The sequence below is a fragment of the Narcine bancroftii genome, chromosome 5, assembly GCF_036971445.1.
Source record: "Narcine bancroftii isolate sNarBan1 chromosome 5, sNarBan1.hap1, whole genome shotgun sequence".
Taxonomy (NCBI): Eukaryota; Metazoa; Chordata; class Chondrichthyes; order Torpediniformes; family Narcinidae; genus Narcine; species Narcine bancroftii.
In genome coordinates, this window is record NC_091473.1 from 42231422 (window position 1) to 42252601 (window position 21180).

The window sequence follows — 21180 nt, forward strand, 5'->3', positions numbered from 1 at the left end:
TAGAGTCTTCACTTTATTGCTTAATTTGCTGAACCAGTATTTATTTTGAGGTTCTGGGCAGAAAAATCGAACACTTGTTCACTAATGCTATTTGGCTGCAAAAGAAAGACAAGTCCACATGTATGGGATGTACAGTATGTAAAAAGAGAGATTAATAGCCAAGACTAAATGCTGATGGATTTGAAAGGAACATTTTGGGTAGAAACATAAAAAAAATTACATGTAATTTACCTTGTAAAAACATTGATAAAGTACAAAATCAGGAAATACACCTTAAAAAATAAACATGTAAATGGATAAAGGAATCACAGTTGCAAAGAATGGGATTCTGGATTTGTTACTGTAGCTGCAGCTGACGTGGACATTTACTCCTCCATAAATCTTCGTCTGCGAAGCCAAGCCAAAGAGAGAGACAGTATTTGAAAACAATAGATAGTGCAGATGTCGAACAAGCTGTCAAAGGATGCAGTAGAGATGGATACAGTTATGATCTTTGAAGGATATCAATTACTCGAAAGACTTGTTGAGAAACCAATAGGCTTTTATTCAATTAAGAACAAAGGCACTCCATACCGTTTGACTCTCCTGCACTGAAGAGGGGGCTGTGGAACAGTCACCTTTATACAGGAGCCTGTGGGGAAGGGACTACAGGTACAATCAGCCAATAGGTATGCCTAACCAGATAATTATATGCAACAGTGTTTTACCACAGGGCATGTACCTGGATAGGAAAGGGCTACAAGGATATAGGCTCGGCAGAGGACAATGGGAATTGTTCAGATAGCCAATTTGGTCAGCATGGACAAGGTGCACAGAAGGGCTTGTATCCATGCTGTATAGGTCCAGAACTATAACTTCCAGTCTCTGTTCCCATCTCCACGCTTTCCTTCCCTGCCTGGCTACTTCCCCTCTTTGCATGAATCCACCTATTGCTTCTCAGCTCCTGCCTCATCCCTCCCCTTCACCTCTTTATATTGGCTGTTTCCCCTTTACACTCTGAATCCTAATGCAGGTTCTCAACTTAAGACATTGGTAATCTCTTTCCCTCTGCATATGATGCATGACCAACTGAGTTCCCACATTAAGCAATTAGAGTTTAACTGCATAGAAATCAGCCCTTTGGCCCATCTTATCTATGCCGAAGCTAGTCCCATTTTGGTGATATTTGACTAATGTCCGACTAATCTTTTCCTATTATTGTAACCATACCCACTTCTATCACCACATCTGTCATCTTGTTCCATATATTTACCACCCTTTGTGTGAAAAGGTTTCCCCTCAGGTCACTTCAAAATCTTTCCCCTCTCACCTAAAATCTACGTCTCTTCGTTTTAAATTCCCTGTCCCTGGGAAAAAGACCTATTTATGATTTTATAAGGCCATTTCACTCTCTCCTACATTCCAACAAAGTCCTTGCCTCTCTAAACTGTCCTTATAATTAAAATTTCAAGAATTAACTTCTGTAGTAGATATTTTCCATGTTAATATTCTTGGGTATGAAAGTCAAAATTGTCTTTATGCTGGAATTTCTATCACAAGACATCAAGTCTCAAGAATGAAATCTCCATTGAATCATCTCTCATGCGATCTACACTAGCAGAGAAATCACGAACGCGCATAAACCATTTAAAACCTGTGAATCCTAACTCACTGAATATAGCCAAGCTATATTGCCTGTTGTAGAAATACAAAGTTTTATTCAATATCCATCATCCTTCAAGATTGTTTTCTGCCATTGGTAACATTAGACAAACTCATTTAAAATAAAGGATGTTGGATTATAAATTCTAGCATTAAGCTAAGAATTAAGACAGGATACATGAATTTATCAATTTATATTCCAAGTTCCTGTCTGGAATAATCTATCAAGATTGGATTTTAAATACATTAAATTTATTGCTCAAAGCCCACTTTTCATTTCCCAGCACTTGAGGGACAAAGATAATGCATATTAGTTTCCTTCAGTTACTTTTTACAATTTTATGACAATACTTTTCCAAAAATTGTGGAGCAAAAGCAACCCTGATGATGGATGGCTGCCCTGCTTCCATATTTTAATTGATGGTTGCATGAATTGGCTTCCAGGATTTCTATAAAAAATGGCTGGCGTTGATTTATGGACAACATTTTCTCCACCCACATAACTATTTTACATAAATTAGAGATTTGAATGCTCAGTGGAGTGGAGGCCTATTGGTCAATATCGATAAAACTGTACTTGGCCATAATATTGTTTCGAGTGGAAATATGGCATCTGTGTTTTATACCTTACAGTGACTGCTAATGTTCTCTAGATAAGCTGTAAATCAACTTGCATCATTTTGAAATATTTGTGGAATGAACTGTTTTTATTTATTCCCCCAAAAAACTGGATTTTCTATAGTACTAAAGTTGTATCTTGATCTAGAGGGTCTGCACATAGTCTTAAGTATTAAGCTGAAATGTAGCAAAATGTGCATCAATAGAAATGCACATTTTCAGTCAAGTTCATGTATGACATGTGAACATCACTGAAATGCCATTATTTATTGCACATCCTTGACCACTGTTGAAAAGGTAAAGAAGAGCTGCTTCCCTGAACCACCCTTGGTTCCTGCAGATGTGAATTGTTCCAGTATTTTGGCAAACTGAAATTCGAGGAACAACAATTATTTCAAATATACAATGTCATTTAAAAAGGAACTTGAAGTTGGCAGCCTTGCTTTCTGTCTTCTACCCTTGCCTTGCTTGGTGGCCATTGTCACAGATTTGGCAGATGTTTTTGAGGAACTTATGACAGGCTGTTGCAATGTTTTATTGATGGCACACACTGTAAATATTTTAACCTGTTAATGTAAATGTGGCAATCCTTGGCAATAAAAATAATAACTGTTTGTTTCCCAAGTTGGCTGTGAAGGTGTTAGAGTATTATAGCATGGTATAGACAAAAATGCACATGCTCATTTACCACAACCCCTCCCTAATCTTCCCAAAACCACTTGTTTCCAGATTTAAAAAATAATCCTACATCTTGATCTTTCTCACAAGCATGTAAAACATCACCCATATTTAATTTTCATTGGTAATGAACAGCTAAATGGGAATTGGCCTCCCACTGTTTTCATGTTTTATTTTCTCTTTATTGGAACTGTTCTTGACTTTTATCCTTTCTTTTTCTTTCTGTCCGACATATTCTGATAAAGGAGCAACTTTGAATCCTTTAGTAGTCCATATCCCTTAGAGATAATCTGATGAAAGATTCTCAAGAAGAAGATTTATTTTGATTTTTCTTTACTGTATTTTCTCTGTCAAAAATCCTGGCGTGATTCATCCTAACAAATTGGGCAATAAAGCATCTTAATACTGACCTTTTATCTGTCCAACTACATAGCCTCCTCCAATTGCTTTAATTGATCTTTGATAAATAATAAATAAATAGATATGTAGAAATCATTATCTTGTTCCAATTTAACGAACTAAACATTTTTCACTTAATTATATTAGTTTGTACATGTGATCCCACAGCATTTTAAGGTATGAATGATTAACTTTATAATGTTTGCACAATACTGTTTATTTTTAAAATAATCTTATCAGGTTGATAGCTATACTTTATTAAATCATGTAAAATACTGCACTGATATATTTGCTACTTAGTGCTGCAAGTGGGAATCACGATGACCTGTGTCATTTGAATAAAATATAATTCAAAGGAATGTAAAAAATATGGAATATAATGAGAGCATATGTATTCAAGGCAATATTAACAGTAACTAAATTACAATTACATTATCAGTGTGCACTAATTTTATTTTAAATAAGTTTTGATGCCATTAAATGTATTATTATGATTTTATTCAATACTTTAATTTTGCAGCAACAATGGAATGTAGTCTAGACTTGTAGTCATTCATGCAAATTCCACCTTTCTTTGATTGAATCCCACACTGGATCTTCATCTTCACCAGCATATGAAAATTGCTTGCTCCAATGTCATTAATTTCATTATGTACTCCTGACAAACTCCTTGTGCTTCCTGGCCTGCTTGGATAATTTTGCCACCAACCTTTCTAAAACATCTTTGCCATAACCCAGATGCGTAGAAGAGCACTTGCCTGAATCTGTCCAATTACAATCAAAAATTTCTGGAATAGCTTGTTTTCCTGATCCTGCTGTGCTGTTCTCCAAGGGCCCTCTGCAGTTTATTCATCTACATTCTGTCCATCACATATGGCATTGAAAATTGTACTTGTAAGTTTCCATGAACAATGTTGACACTCATTTGTACCTTATCACACATTGACATCAAGAGGATGTAATGAGTTGTTAGAAAAATGCACCACCAAAGTTTACCTTCCTTTTCCTGAGATCTAGCTAAAACTGAATGAGACAATTTAGTTTCCTTGGATTTTTATATGAACCTGAGATTGAATAAATCCTTGCCAGTTTCTCAATTTCAAAGGCAAGCACTACTTTCCTTGCAGTCACTGTCCATCCAACCAATTTGCAAATAATTATCAAGATCATTACACAGCCCACAAGTGAACCTTCCTCTTTCCTGGCATCAGCAATTGTGTACGTTGTATTCTTTTGGTGTGCAATGAACCTGGTATTGTGCATCCTAATTTATTGAGAAGCACAATTTAAAGAAAAAAATATATAATCATGATTTGCAATTGAAACTAGAAATAAATTCACACCAGTAACACCAAAGGAACTGCAGCTATAATTTCTAATTTCGCCCTCTGGATTTCAGAATCTTTCGTTTCTTGCTTCAGGGCATGTTTGCGGTGGCATTGACTTTTCTTCATTAGTGAGCCCCGACCAGAGCAAGAAATCATACTTGAGTGTACCTTCCCTTTACTGTGTTTGTGTCTTCCACGTCGCAGTGTCTGGAGTGGAACGCAGTTTGGCTGTTAAAATGTTTCAACAAATTATTCATGCATTTGACAATAGCACAGAAAATAAAATTTTAAAAAATTCATGAACTAAATTAATTGGAAATATTATCATTGTATATAATGGCATTATCTGAAAGTTTTTCTGAAACTACTTCTTTGGCATTATTTATCTTATTTAATTATCAACGTTGGAGTTAGATTCATGATGGGATTTCCCACCTTTTAACATTGCTCTGTTAATGCAGAAAGTACTTAGCACAGCACCTGCTAATTCTGTCCCGTTAATTTTATGTTGAGTTAGGGTTATGCACTGTGGAAACAATGCTTTTGCCTGTATGAGTCCCTGAAAACAATGAAGCACATGTTTATACTGAACCTACATGGATCTTAATCTGATTCACATTTTTATCATCAATATGTTGTCATTTGTATTTTATCATTTGTGTTCATTTGATTTGGCTAACTACAATCACTCATCCAAGCCAGTATGAAAACCACTCCAAATTAATTTCTATTACATCATGTAGTTCAAATTTGTTGATTTCTGTTTATTTGTGAATAAATTTGTGAATGTATAAACATTTTGTCCCTATAGTCACCTCTTGGTTTGCTTGTACAGTAAAAGCCTCAGTGTCTGGCACCTATGGGGACTGGTAGATCCCAGATAAGTGTATTTTCTGGATGCTTGAGACTTCCTCTTACAATGCCTAACTAATGCACATGCATTAAGAATAAACAGTTTAAAAGACAAAAATACTCTACTGTACTAACACTGAACAAATTTCACTTGCATGAAAGTGTAAACCTTAAAACATTTTACTTTGCTTTCAGTCACATTCTTTGAAAACATTTAACTGTCACTTCATCTGCAGGTTCCTCCCCCTCCATGGAGCCACCCAAAAGACGAACAATAACATTATAGATAATTAAGCCACCCCCCACCCCCAACCAAATTTAGAGATAAAGCCTCTGACTGGATTGACTCTGACTAAGCATGGATAAGGAGACACTTTAAGAAAGTCACCTCAACGGTGAGCGGAATAACTAGCTCTTCATCCTGGGCATGCCATTTTATTCAAACACAACTTCATTCAAACTTCTGCTACGAGTAAAACACGACCAAGGAACTCCACTGGTTGAATATTTGCTCCCATCTTCATCAAAGGCTTATGTGTTACTTCAGAGAACATTTACATTTATAATTTACATTTTATAATTTACATTTTATAATTTTACCTACTATTTTATTCTTACTTTTTTAAAATTTATTTTCCTCCAAATTTTTTTTTACCAGTTGCATGAACTCCAGGTACAAGGGATTTTACTGGATTTTATGAAGGCATGGTCAGAAATATAATCCAGAATTCCCCCTAATTCTATCTCTGAGATATTGCATTGAAATTGGTTTAAAAAAAGGCAGAGCATCAAATATAAAATTCATCGGAAAAAATACAGCACAACATTTATTTTCCATTCTCAAACTTTTTAAATCTTTCCGTTCCTACAATGGAAAGTACATTAACCAAACCCTTGCAGAAAATTCCTCTTTGGAGAGATGAGGGTCAACATTCCACAGCAAGGCTTTCAATTGGTTTTCTTAAAGATACTTTCTGAAAAAGCATCCAAGTGGGCCACTTGTTGTTTTTCTTTCCATGTTTCCCTTAGAAGTAACCTGGTCTAAGCATTCAGCATCACACAACTAATATATCAAGGACTGAGTGGCAAATTCAGAAAATTGGTTATTTTTTTTTCAAAAAATGCTGTCTTGCTATTTTGAAATGTTCCTACCTGCCTTACTTTTGAAATAAGATGATCAGAGTCTTTTAAAATAGACTTCAATTATACATGGAAAAAGATAAGCTTTTCTCATCTTCTTCAGTTGCACACTATCTACCAATCTACCAAGTTCCTTCAGATGTGATGAATGTAGGGAGATGAAACTAAACTTATAAGTTGATAATCTTTTCACATTTAAATTCATTGCTAAAAGTTCAGGTTTACTTATCATCTGATTGTACCAGTACAACCTGATGAAACCATGTTCTCCGGTCTTCTGTGCAATAAACTGCAAATACATACAGGCATAACACACATACATACAGACAAACAATACATACGTACAGTACATTGTACATACAAATATTAAAATAAATAAATATTATTGTTGAATAAATAGTTGAGGGTTTGTATGAGCAGTTCAGCAGCCTCACTGCCTGTGGGAAGAACCTCAGCTGACTGGTTCCGGCTCTGATACACCTGTATCTTTTCCTGACAGGAGCAGCTGGAAGATGCTGTGTGCAGGGAGATTGAAGTCCTCACTGATTTGTGAGCCCTCTTTAGACAATGAACCAGTAAATCACTGGTTTCCGTGTTTTTGGTTTACAAAAGTGTCGATAACAGCATGTAAATCAACAATGCACACTTGCTGTTTACAAAATTGGCCCATTTATTAGCCTTTGGGTGTGATGAGTTTGCATATTCTAAATTTATCTGCCAGGAATGTGCTGGGAATACACAAGTTTGTGTTTGGTTGGAGGAGGGGAGGAAATACCTCATTAAAATCAAACCAAACTTTACCTTACAGAAGCCATCTGCTCGCCCTGAATAATTTGAAAAGTATGTTAGTTAAAGGATAAATAAAATTAGTTCTTTAAAAAAAAGTCTTGAAACACAGTAACACAGGACAAGGGAGAGTCTTGTTTAAAAAAGTAAACCTCCCGTGAGCGACACTGCATGAGCTGAGCTCTGCTGTGGAAGGCAGACCTTGGACTCTCATGCACATTGATTGACAAGTATTGATTGACAGGTAACACTGGGACTGGCAGAGCCCAAATTGATAGATGGGACCAAGACCCTGGTGCTGATTGACAGGTGAACACAGTATTTCCGTGAGCTTTGATTGACAGGTGGACCCAGGACTAACACAAGCCCATATTGACAAGTGGGTACCTTGATGTACCTGTGGTTGTGACGGGTCCCATCCCTTTCAGGCCCCTAGGCTTTAAGCCTACTCAGCCTAATGGTTAATCCATCACTGATGATGGCGCTCGATGTTCTGCGGCCAACCCGGACAGATTGTGGTCTTTCTGTTAGGAATTTCAGAATCCAGTTACAGAAAGGGGTTTTGAGTCTCATCAAGGGCAGCATCTCCATGAATCTCTGGGGTATGATCATATTAAGCACCATGCTAAAGACAATGAGCAGCAGCATGGTGTATGAGGGCTGTTCGTCAGGTGGGACAGATAGAGTGGTGGGATACGGCTATAGCATCATCAGTGGAACAGTTTCCTCTCTAGGCAAATTGAAATGGTTGTGTCTCTGGGAGGTGTGATTTGATGTGTTCCATCACCAGACGCTGGAAGTATTTAATAACGGAGAAGATCAGTGTTACTGGGTAGTAGTCATTGGGCCCTGTTACTGACACCCTCTTTGGTACCAGAATGATTGTGACTGCTTTGAAACCTGCGGCGATGATCAACTGCTGCACTGACATGTTGAAGATCTTTGTAAGGACCTCCATCAGTTGGTCTGCACAGTCCTTCTGTACCTAGGTGGGTATATTGTCTGGTCTCGCTGTCTTGTGTGGGTTCACACTAGATAGGATTCTCCTCACCTTAGCTGCAGATATGCAAGTGGCCTGTTTATCAGGAGGGGCCATTACACCACTAGGTCACCAGGGGCCACCACCTGATGACTCTGTATATAAAGCCGATCAGAGCTCATGCTCCTCCTTCTGACCTAGGCTTGCATGTAGGGAAGACCTAACTATATATTTCACTCTATTAAAGCCTGCATTTAACCTTCACTCTGCTTTGTGTGGTCGATGTCAGTCACAATTTAATAGAGTGATTTATATCCAGGATGGAAGCTACTCCCATCCTCGTCCACGCTCCCGACTCCACTGAAACCAGATCTAAGATCCGAAAATGGAGATGTCCCCCACGCTCGTGCATCTGAGTTCGGACCAAGCGGGGAGCCGCAGGACCGAAGCCACGGTGGAGAGAAGGACTTGTCCATTGACCGATGACTGTGAGAGGGACAGAAGCACCTGGGAGCAGGTAAAGAATGGCCCAGAGCCCTGCCTGTTAAGTAGCTCTCCTGGACTGGGTCCAGCTATGCAGCCCACTGGGCTCCTGCTCGATAGACAAGGGCTGCGACAAGCACGGGCAGAAGGCGTACGGGAAGTATCCCTCCCAATCTCGATCTACTGGCAGGACCGCAAGGACACCCTGCTCCCTGTGAGGCAACCCCAGCTACCCCTGACTCCCCAGAGGGTGCCCACACTTCCCCAGGATCGAGTGGCCACATAGGGAAGGGATCAGGCTCGGTATGCGCCCCCATTGCCACAAAATCAGAGACTCAAGTTCAGCCAGGTGCTGAGGCCAGACAGGCTGGAGCTGGACCCCAGGACCCCTGGGGCAAGCACTCACTTCATCCGGTGGCAGAGGTGTTTCCTAAACTACGTGGGGGTTGATGGGGCATCGGAGGAAGAAATGCTTATGCTACTGCTAACACAGCTGGGGGATCACCCGTACTCCCTTATAAAGGATGCTAAGTCCTATCAAGAGGAGATGAGTACCTTGCAGAGACACTATAATAAAGGGCACAGCGAGCTCCACTCCAGACAGGCTCATGACCAGGTCATAGCAAGACGGGATGTCTGTTAGGGATTTCATCCTTGCCCTGAAGGACTTAGCTAGGGAATGTACTTTTAAAACTGTATCTGCTCAAGAGTATGCGAACGAGCTCATAAGAGACAGGATTGTAGCGGGCGTCAGATCTACTGAGTTCAGGCAGAGGCTGGTAGAAAAAGGGACAGTCAGGCTGGAGGAGGCAGAAATTATCGCAGAGGCTCTGGAAGATACTAGAAAGGAACTGGAGGTGTATACCTTGCTGGACTCATTAGCCCTGCAGAGAGAGAGGAACAGTAGTGCTTAAGGGCAACATTTCTTCTTCTTCTTTCTTTGGCTTGGCTTTGCGGACGAAGATTTATGGAGGGGTAATGTCCACGTCAGCTGCAGACTCGTTTGGCTGACAAGTCCGATGCGGGACAGGCAGACACGGTTGCAGCGGTTGCAGGGGAAAATTTGTTGGTTGGGGTTGGGTGTTGGGTTTTTCCTCCTTTGTCTTTTGTCAGTGAGGTGGGCTCTGCGGTCTTCTCCGAACTGTGAGGCGCCAAGATGCACGGTTTGAGGTGATATCAGCCCACTGGCGGTGGTCATTGTGGCAGGCATCAAGAGATTTCTTTAGGCAGTCCTTGTACCTCTTCTTTGGTGCACCTCTGTCACGGTGGCCAGTGGAGAGCTCGCCATATAACACGATCTTGGGAAGGCGATGGACCTCCATTCTGGAGACGTGACCTGCCCAGCGCAGTTGGATCTTCAGCAGCGTGGATTCGATGCTGTCGGCCTCTGCCATCTCGAGTACTTCGATGTTAGGGATGAAGTTGCTCCAATGAATGTTGAGGATGGAGCGGAGACAACGCTGGTGGAAGCGTTCTAGGAGCCGTAGGTGATGCCGGTAGACGACCCATGATTCGGAGCCGAACAGGAGTGTGGGTATGACAATGGCTCTGTATACGCTAATCTTTGTGAGGTTTTTCAGTTGGTTGTTTTTCCAGACTCTTTTGTGTAGTCTTCCAAAGGCGCTATTTGCCTTTGCGAGTCTTTAGTCTATCTCGTTGTCGATCCTTGCATCCGACGAAATGGTGCAGCTGAGATAGGTAAACTGGTTGACCGTTTTGAGTTTTGTGTGCCTGATGGAGATGTGGGGGGGGGGGGCTGGTAGTCAAGGTGGGGAGCTGGCTGATGGAGGACCTCAGTTTTCTTTAGGTTGACTTCCAGGCCAAACATTTTGGCAGTTTCCGCAAAACAGGATGTCAAGCGCTGAAGAGCTGGCTCTGAATGGGCAACTAAAGCGGCATCGTCTGCAAAGAGTAGTTCACGCCCCACTGGAATGCTCCACGTGCTCCTTTTGTGGGCAGCACAAGCACCCCAGAGCTCTCTGCCCAGCTACAGAAGCTGTTCAATCTGCAGAAAGAAAAGGCATTATGCAAAAGTCTGCAGAAGCCATAAGGCTCCCGCCAAAGCCTCTTCTCATGCAAATGAGAGGTGGGAAAGCTCTTCTTCTTCCTCCTCAGGTAGATAGAAACAGAATGCCATGTGCAGCTGGCCATGTTGAACAAAGGATGCCAGACAGAGGACACCACCATCAGGGGAGGAATACGACCCAGATTTCTACTAAGGTCAGGGCGCTGAATACCAGAATGGATGACAGGCCATGCTGGGCTCTTTACATCTGAACCAGGCGAGTCCACACGATTTATCAAATGCGACTGTTAGTATTAAAATTAATGGGTCAAAAGTAAATTGCCTGATGGACAGCGGGAGTACTGAAAGTTTCATAGACCGGGGGCTAGTAGAGCACCTTGCTCTGAACACATACTCTAGTGACCACCAGATTTTGTTCGTGTCCAACAGCCACACAGCTAAAGTGACACACTTCTGCAAGGTCACGTTGGAAGTACAAGGTGCAGAGTATGAGGAATTTAAATTGTTAGTTCTTCCCCTGTCTCTGTGTTCCCGTCCTGCTTGGGCTGGACTTTCAATGTCAATTGGAGAGCATTACAACGGTACACAATGAGCCCCTTCCCCCACTGCTCCTCAAGAACAAACAGCACAGTAACCTGACAGCGCTGAATGTAGAACCTCTCCCGCTATTCACTCATCTCACCCCGGACTGCATGCCAATAGCCACCAAGAGCAGGAGGTACAGCCCACGGGATAGAGAGTTAATTAGAGTGGAGATTCGCAGACTTCTACAAGAGGGCATTATAGAGAAGAGCTCCAGCCCCTAGAGAGCCAAAGTAGTTGTAATAAGGTTGGGGGAGAAGCAGCGGATGGTGGTCGACTACAGTTAGACCATCAACAAGTTTACGCAGCTGGACACCTACCCATAGCGGACATGGTGAACAGCATTGTGCAGTATAAGGTGTTCTCCACTATTGACCTCAAGGCAGCATATCACCAGTTGCCCATCAGAGAGAGCGTTTGAGGCAGATGGCAGACTGTACCAATTTCTCCGTCTCCCCTTAGCAACTCTAATGGGGTGTCACTGTTCCAGTGGGAGATTGACTGTATAGTAGACGAGTATCAACTCCAGGCGATGTTTCTTTAACTAGACAATGTTACAATTTGTGGCCACGCTCAAGTCGACCATGATACAAACCTCAAGCGCTACTTCCAGGCAGCTAAGGAACATAATCGAACATACAATAAGGACAAATGTGTCTTTAGCGCTAAGAAACTGGCCATCCTGGGATACATCGTACAAAATAGGGAAATCAGCCCGGACCTTGCCTGCATGCGCTCACTCCTAGACTTTCCAGTCCCTCACACACAGAAAACATTAAAAGGTGTTTGGGACTCTTCACATACTATGCACAGTGGGTACCCAACTATGCCAACGGGGCATAGAAGCCTCATAAAAGCCTCGGCATTTCCCATCAGCCCGGCTGCTGTCAAAGCCTTTACGGAGATTAGGGATCTGATTGCAAAAGCAACCTTGCGGGCCATAGATGAGATGATCCTCTTTCAAGTGGAGACGGATGCCTCAGATGTAGCACTAGTGGCCACACTGAATCAGGAGGGGCGACCAGTAGCCTTTTTCTCGCGGATCCTACAGGGGTCAGAGGTGAGACACTCGGCAGTGGAGAAGGAAGCACAGGCCATCGTAGAAGCGATGAGGCACTGGAGACATTACCTGGCTTGTAAGTGCTTCACTCTGGTCACGGACCAATGATCCGTGGCATTCATGTTCAACAACCAGAACGGGGAAAATAAAAAAAAATGACAAAATTTTGCGCTGGAAGATAGAACTGTCCACATACAATTACGACATTCTATACCAGCCCGGGAAGCTCAACAAGTCCCCAGATGTGCTGTCCAGGGGCATCTGCGCGGCCCTCAATCACACGCCCCAGCTGCAGAGCTTGCACAATGAGATGGGCCACCTGGGGGTCGTTAGATTGTTCGATTTCATAAGGACCCACAATCTGCCGTTCTCGGTGGAGGAGGTAAGGACAGTAAACAAGGGCTGTCTCATCTGCGCAGAATGCAAACCGCAGTTCTACCGGCCAGACAGGGCTACATGGATAAAAGCCACCAGACCCTTTGAACGCCTCAGCCTCGACTTTAAAGGCCCGCTCCCCTCCTATGACAGAAATGTCTACTTCCTTAATGCCATAGTTGAATACTCCCGCTTCTCTTTTCTAATTCCATGCACCAATGTGTCGGCAGCCACAGTAATAAAGTGCCTGCAATCTATTTTTAGCACATATGGGTACTCCAGCTGTATACACACTGACAGAGGTGCAGCATTCATGAGTGCAGAAGTTCAGCAGTACCTACGGGACAGAGGTATCACCACAAGTTGCACTACAAGCTACAACCCCAGGGGTAATGGGAAAGTGGAAAGGGAAAATGCCACTATTTGGAAAGCAGTACTGTTGACCTGAAAGGCAAGATGGCAGGATGTGTTACCGGAGGCTTTACATTCAATATGCTCACTGTTGTTTACTGCCACAAATACGACTCCACATGACCGCTTGTTTTCATTTTCAAAGAAAGCTGCGACAGGCACGGTGCTGCCTAGATGGCTGATGACACTGGGTCCAGTGCTCCTCCGGAAGCACTGCAGGCCCCACAAAATGGATCTGCTGGTGGAGCCAGTAGAGCTGAGGGACCCAACCTCCACTACACGGTCGTCGCATTCAGGGACGGACAGGAAAATTCGGTAGCCATCAGGAATATTGCGCCAGCCGGTATCGTGTATGACGAGGAAGGATCACAGACCCCACGGTCCCCAATGGACCAGCAAGACGGACAGCAGATATCAGGACAACCAACCATCATATCACCCCAAAATGAACTGCCGGCCTATACATCCCCAACACCCGGTACCCATCTGAAAAGCCCTACATCCCCCCAGCACACCCCTACTCTGCAGCCTATGAGCAGCCCTGTGCCCTCAACCACCCAACGTCAGGACACCCTGCCCCCAATACCCCCCACCTCCCCTGTCCCAGTAACCTGCAGGTCCAAGAGACTCAGGAAAGCCCGCCATATCCTGGACTTATGAACTTGCTTGGGGGGGAGTGGCAAAATTCCTTTAAGGGGGGGTGAATGTGGCGATATGCCATTACACCACTAGGTCACGAGGGGCCACCACCTGACAACCCTGCACATAAAGCCGATTGGAGCTCATGCTCCTCCTTCTGATCCGGGCTTGCACAGACACAAGACCTAGCTGTATATATTCTTCTATTAAAGCCTGCATTTAACCTTCACTCTGCTTCATGTGGTCGATGTCAGTCAGGGACGGAGCTTTCTGTGGTGGCAACCTGTTCTTCTCATCGAACCGTACATAGAAGGTATTCAATCTAATGTTGTCTTTGCCTCACAAGGTTGTCTTGTTATCTGTTATGATTTTGATCCCTTGCTACGTGCGCCATGTGTCGCTGGTGTCACATAGCTGACTATGGATCTTTTTTTCCCTTTTTTTTATTTTTAAATTTTTTATTTTTCAAACTATAAACCACATTGATCAAGATACATACATTTTCCTTTTCAAATATATACAGTGTTGTTTTCTCCCCCCCTCCCTCTTCCCATCCCACCCTCCCTACCTCCCCTCCCATTCATTTAAAGTTCAGAATCTAAGAAACATTAAACCCGTCAAACCATGTTGTCACTCAATAAAAACAAACAAGAAATTCCACTGAGTCAATTCTTTTCATTCTCTTCTTCTGTCATTTTAGGTGGTAGATGTCCCCGGTAGGTTTTCTCTATTATGTTTCATGTATGGCTCCCATATTTTTCAAAAATATTGTAATATTATTTCTTAAATTATATGTTATTTTTTCTAATGGAATACATTTATTCATTTCTATATACCATTGTTGTATTCTCAAGTTATCTTCTAATTTCCAGGCTGACATAATACATTTTTTTGCTACAGCTAGGGCTATCCTAACAAATCTTTGCATCCCATGCTTTGCCTTCCTTATTGCACGGGAGAGTTCGACCCTGGCTAATCTTAGTGCCATCTTGTCCCTAATCCTAAAGGTAGTATCACAAACTTTTAGAAGTGCATGGGCCTCTGTGTCCAATTATGGTTTCTGGTTAGCTCTGCTTGTGTAGCACTTGATCTCTGTGATATTCTTGGTGCACTTGCTGATGTAGCCTCAATGTTTACATGGCCATTGCAGGTGGTGGTCTCCCTGAAATTACATGCTGGGGTCAGCAGGACGGATATGTGATTTGAGTATCCAAGATAGGTTGGGGAAGGGCCATCCTTGTATGCACTAGGTCCTTGATGTACTCTCTCACCTGGGGGCAAAATTGACTTGCTGTTAAAACCATGGGAAGACCATTTTCAGGTTGGCATGGTTGAAATTGCCAGCTACAATCATGGCACCATCAGGGTGGGACATCTAGGCTTCACAGATGACACTGTAAAGCTCCTTCATGGCTTCACCCTCGTATCCTGTGGTAATCAACGTGGCTGCGAATTCCCTGGGCAGGTAGAAGGGTCTGCATTTCACCAACAAGTACTCTATCTCTACTGAGCAGAATATATTTACAGCAGAGATATTTGTGCACCAGTTCTTACTGATGTGATGCTGTTGCCTCCTTCCAACTCCACCACCGTCAACCCCCCCCCCCCCCGCTCTGACGCCGCAGCCACTCCCCCCTGCTCTGATGCCGCCATCATCACTCCCAAGCTCCGACACCGCCATTCAACCACTGACTCACCATCTGGCATGTGTTATGGTGCCTTTTTTATGTGCTTGCTCCCCCTAACTTTAGAACCTGCCCCTCATCTCACCTCTCACAACATCAACAATTTTTTTTTAGCTTCCTCTTTCATTACCCTTTGTGGGTACTCTCATGTGCTTTTTTCTTCCTAAGTTTTACTCTCTTTCATTTTGGTCATCTAACAAGCTATAGTTCCAAGTTATTGGCTTTCTCCCTCAGGAGAATGTAATCCAGACTGCTTCACCTTAAAGACTTCCCTTCAATTAAAGTTTTCCCTACCAATATTTAACCCCAGTTTACCTGTTCCAGATCTGTCCTCAACTATTACAATTAGCCCTTCTCCAATTGACACTTTTTCCTTGGAGTAATCCATATAATTTTTGTTTGATGTTCTAAATGTTATGATGTTTTGGTCACTGTAAGCTATATGCTCCCTGACTGATGCTTGTTGTGGTTCATTTCTCTTTGCCAAATCTGGCAATGTCACTTCACTGTTGGACATTTTAACATGAATGTAGATTGGTCAGGTCAATATAGGATCTCAGGAGAGTTTGTGGAATGTCTGTTGGATGGCTTTTTGGAGCAGCTTGTTGATGAGCCCACCGGGGGATTGGTTGTTCTGGATAGGGTGCTGTGTAATGAACTGGAGGTGATTAGAGAGCTTCAGGTTAAGGAACCCTTAGGAGCCGGTTAAATTGAAATGGGTGGCACTGGGAAATCCACGATATTGCAGCGGACAGAGCTGAGGTGCTGAACACAATGATCTGACGTGTCAACAAGGGAATGGGATGGGGAATTGTAATGGGTGGCCACTCATGTCAGCATGGAAATGGGTCGTGGATAGATCAAGGACTGACCACTTTGTTGAGCTCCTTGGCTCTGTCCGTCTTAATAGCGTGCATCTATTATTGAATATTTTTTGTTTGTTTGCACTTCCTCTTGTTTACTTTTCTCTCTTTTGTACTCTAACTTTTCTTGAGTGTTGTCTTTGCACTACTGATAAGTTCAAATTCATAATCATCTGATTGTGCAATTACAACCCAATGATACAGTGTTCTCTGGTCCTCAGTGCAAAAACATGTAAACACACATCCAGACATAACATACATACAGGCAAATGATACATATGCAAGACATATACAAAGAGAAGAAGATAAAGTAAATAAATATTTTTTTAATAAATAGTAGGGCCTTAACAGTTTTGTATGAACAGTTCATTTCAGTCATTTCACAGCCCATGGGAAGAAGCTGTTTCTCAGCAGGGTGGTCCTGGCTCTGATATTCCTGTACCTCTTTCCTGACAGGATTAGTTGAAAGATGCTGTTTGCATGATGGTAGGGGTCCTCAACGATTTTGCAAGCCCTCTTCAGATGATCCCAGTAGATCACACTGGAGTGAGGTTGGGTGTTTGGGGAAAGCGAGAACCAAATGATCCTCAGCCTTCTTATGGTCCTGTGGATTGACCTCTGAACCAATGCTCCACATTAGTGGCTTTCAAACTGCACCCCTAAACACACATACCACCTTAAACAATCCCTATGCCATAGGTGCTCTATGATTAGTAAGGGATTGCTTAAGGTGGTAAGTGAATAGAAAGAAAAAAAGTTTGAAAAGCACTGTTTTAATCATACCTAATTGACTCGTTATGTGCACGGGTTCATAACTCCAAAGGAAATGGGCCAATGACAATTGTTCTCAAGCAAAATATTTCAGTAACAATTGGGTCTGGAGCAGTGATTCTCCCTAATCACAGAGCACTGATGGCAAGGGGATTGCTTAAGGTTGATTGTGAGGTTGATTAGGGGGGCAGTTTGAAAACCACTGCTCTAAACAACTGTACCACACAGTGATGCAGATGGCAAGGATCCTCTCAATAGAGGTCCTGTAGGAAGTTGACAGGATGGTCGCCAGTAGCCTTGTCTGCTTCAAGTCTTCTCAGGAAGTGCAATCACTGTTGCGTCTTTCTGGCAAGTGAGGAGATGTCTAACCAGGTTAGGTCACTTCTTCACTGGTCTTCAAGGAACTTGGTGCACTCTACTATCCCCACTCCTGAGTTATTAATGTGTAATGGAGTGTGGTTATTCCTTGTCCTCCTGATGACCACAATCATCTCCTTTGTCTTGTCCACATTGAGACTGAAGTTGTTATTTCTGCAACATTTCACATTTTTTTTAACCTCTTCTCTGTCCCTGTTGCTGCTGAGGCCAGCAGCTGTTGTGACATCTGCAAACATGGAGCTGGATCTGATGTTGGAGTTGAGAGCCAGTAATGTGAATAGGAGCGGGCTGAGCACACAGTCCTGAGGTGGGTTATTGTTCAGCGTGACAGTGTGATAAGTCGAAATTCTGCCTGGCCTTTAGGAAAAAGCATATCAGAATTGTTTGCACTCTAACAATAAATCTGAACTTTGAAATTTGAAAATCTGGGGAAACTGCAGATTATTTGGCTTCATTTTTCTTGTTAGTGATTGATGTGCAACTTGACCACTTTTGGCTGTTGAGTGTACTTTTCTCTGAGTTACCCAATTAATTTGCAAAACCTATCAAGTTGCTCCTTCATGGAAGATAGTGCCATCCTATAATAATACACAAGCAGCTGTATGGAATTGAATGTTGGTAAACAGCAAAATATTGTGAATGCTGGAAGTTTGAAGCAAGGACATGGATAAGCAGAAATAGGCAGCATGGTTAGTATAGCGGTTCATGCAATGCTGTTGCAGAGCCAACGATTGGGGTTCGAATTCCATACTGTCTGGAAGTAATTGGTACGTTCTCCCCGTGTCTGCATGGGTTTACCTTAGGTGCTTCGGTTTCCTCCCACTGTTCAAAACATATAGGGCTTGTAGCTCAATTGGGCATAATTGGGTGGCATATGCCTGAATGCTGTATGTCTAAATTTAAATTTGAAAGCAGCTGATGAAGAGTAACATTATTTCACTCTCCATAGATGCAGTCTGATCTGTAGAATATTTTCAGTATTTTCCAAGAATATAATAATGAAATCATATGGAAACTTTTAATTATGAATAGAACCGAAAGAAAATACAATTGCACATTCCAACAGTGAAAAAAAACATCTGTTGAAGTCTTGAGTGCCTGCAACTGTATGCTTTTTGGTACCAGTTGATTTCTGATAGAGCAGCAGGCTGACAGCGTATCTGTGCCCTTGGCATGACCGTGAGCTCTGGCTATTACACTGCAGAGAATTATAAAATGCATGGCACAGAGCAGAGGCAGACTGAGAGCAGATCACTAAGACACCAACTACGGCTTGTTAGTATGCATCATGGTGCTTCACCTGCTGGTATTCAATTATATGCTCCATTGTTGTTTAGGCCGTTCATATAGGCTTGCTTTTGTGTCTGGACATGAATTCATGATTTATGAATGAAAATGTATTGAAATCTAAATTTTAAATTGATTGTTTCCTACTTCTAGCTTAACCAGCTTTTAAACTTACGGAGGGGCATTTGAGTAAAGCCTTAAGAACCGATTGTGACATGCTTGCAGTTGCAAATTCATTACCTTGCCATTGAAACTTGACTACATTTTGAGGGCCACAGCAATGACAACCTGTACTATCTCAATACGTTTTAAACCTGTCTTTTTAGTACTGCCTGACAAAAATAAAACACATTCTAGGATGTTTGCTCAGGCAGCTGCATAATCTTTCCTGACAGCTGTGGTTGGTGTTGAGCCTGTAGGCAGTATAAACAGAGGGGAGCCCAGCTAATGCAGAATTAAATGGAAGGAAAAAAACCGATCAGACAATGCACTGATCAAAGAGAATACAAACTTGAACACTGAGAGCATAATTAGAACTATGAGCTCCTCTGATACTTCACATCGATTTTAGAAGCGCCTTAATGATATAATGTGGTGGGTTTTATAGAAAGTATCCTCCTTTTATTATCCCTATACTATGGTCTTAAACCATAAATGTTATGGTGGCATTAACATTCAATTAAATGGGCATATTTTTATGGAAATGTCATGAAAAATGTTATTGAAAATTGATTTTACTCAACTCTGTACTCTAAAATATTTATTTAAAATATACATGCCACAATTAATAAACTATTTGGTGTGTTTCATTTGGTAATCTCTGGTTGACAGTCTTCCAGTCTGTTAATTCATTGACATGAAGACTGGAATCTCCTACTGATTTTTTATTGAGATGATCTGTTGAGTTATGAATCCATGCAAATCAGGAAGAGCCCAGGTTCAAATGCAGATCTGCTCTGCATGTAGGGATATGTGTAGGAATTTAGGAAGAGTTGTAGTAAGAGTATTTATCTTTAATATGCTTGGTGGGTATTGGGTTAAGTTGGTACCTTACCCCACTGGTCCACTGCCCCTCCCTCAGCATTCCTGCTAGGGTTTAGCCACCTTTTAAAAAAATCTTCCTATCCCACATTTGAGAGAGAAAAGATTTTCAGATCTCTGTGAATCACTGATCAGTAACCCATGCTGGAGATTCAAGCTTGCATACAGTTCAAGGATGTGACAGGTCTCTATTAGGATATTTCCTGCAGTCAAAAAGCTTGCTGGCACTCCCTGTCATGGCTTGCACATGAGTAATGATTACAGGCAAGGTGCCAAAGTAAAAGCACTATTGCCTGTAGAATGCACCCCAGTGCTTTCAAGAGAAAGAGAAAAAGAGACTGGGGCCAAAATACATCATAGGAAAATGCATGTCCAAAAATTGGATATATTTGTACACTTTTAATGAGTGATTTATGCATAAAGGACATTTTGCACCTAATATGGTGGCAATCAGTTCCAGATTGATCAGAAGCTGTCAAAATATTTCTGCATTTAACAATGGGGTTAAAAGTGTGACCTATTGTCAATGGTCTCTTAGTTTCATTGATTCTAAAACAATGATTATTGAATCCTCTCTTGTCCTTTGATGTATTATCGCTTGCATATCTCAACTTTAGTTTTATTGCACAGTATTTGGTCTAGCATTTCTGGGTCTCCATTTATCTACTTTTGCTTTACTGTGGCATTTATAACAGAGATCTATGCTGTGATCTCTGTCAGTGATGAGCCCTTAATACAGTAAAATCCTCGTTATCCAGAATTCAGGCAATTGACAGCCTCAAGCAACCGGAATAAAAGTCGTGGAAAATAAATAGATAAAAAATGAGTTTAAAATTGGCATCTCCCAGCAGTCACTTTGCTAATCCATGCAACATGCAATCTCAAACAACCAGCAAATTCATTTATCTGGCTTCTACCAATACCCAAAGGCAGATTCCAGAGGATTTATTGTATCTCCACAACTGCACTTTCCTTCCTCTTCCTGATGGGCACAGATCATCAATTCTGTACCCAATTCACTCCTGTGTTTTAATTTCCTAGAAAAGCCCTAAATTTGCACGTGGTAGCCTTCATGTTCTACAAAAAACAATAAACATTTCAGATAACTAGCCTTCCTCGTTTTTATCAGAAGTGACTAGTTGCATCAACTCTGTTTTT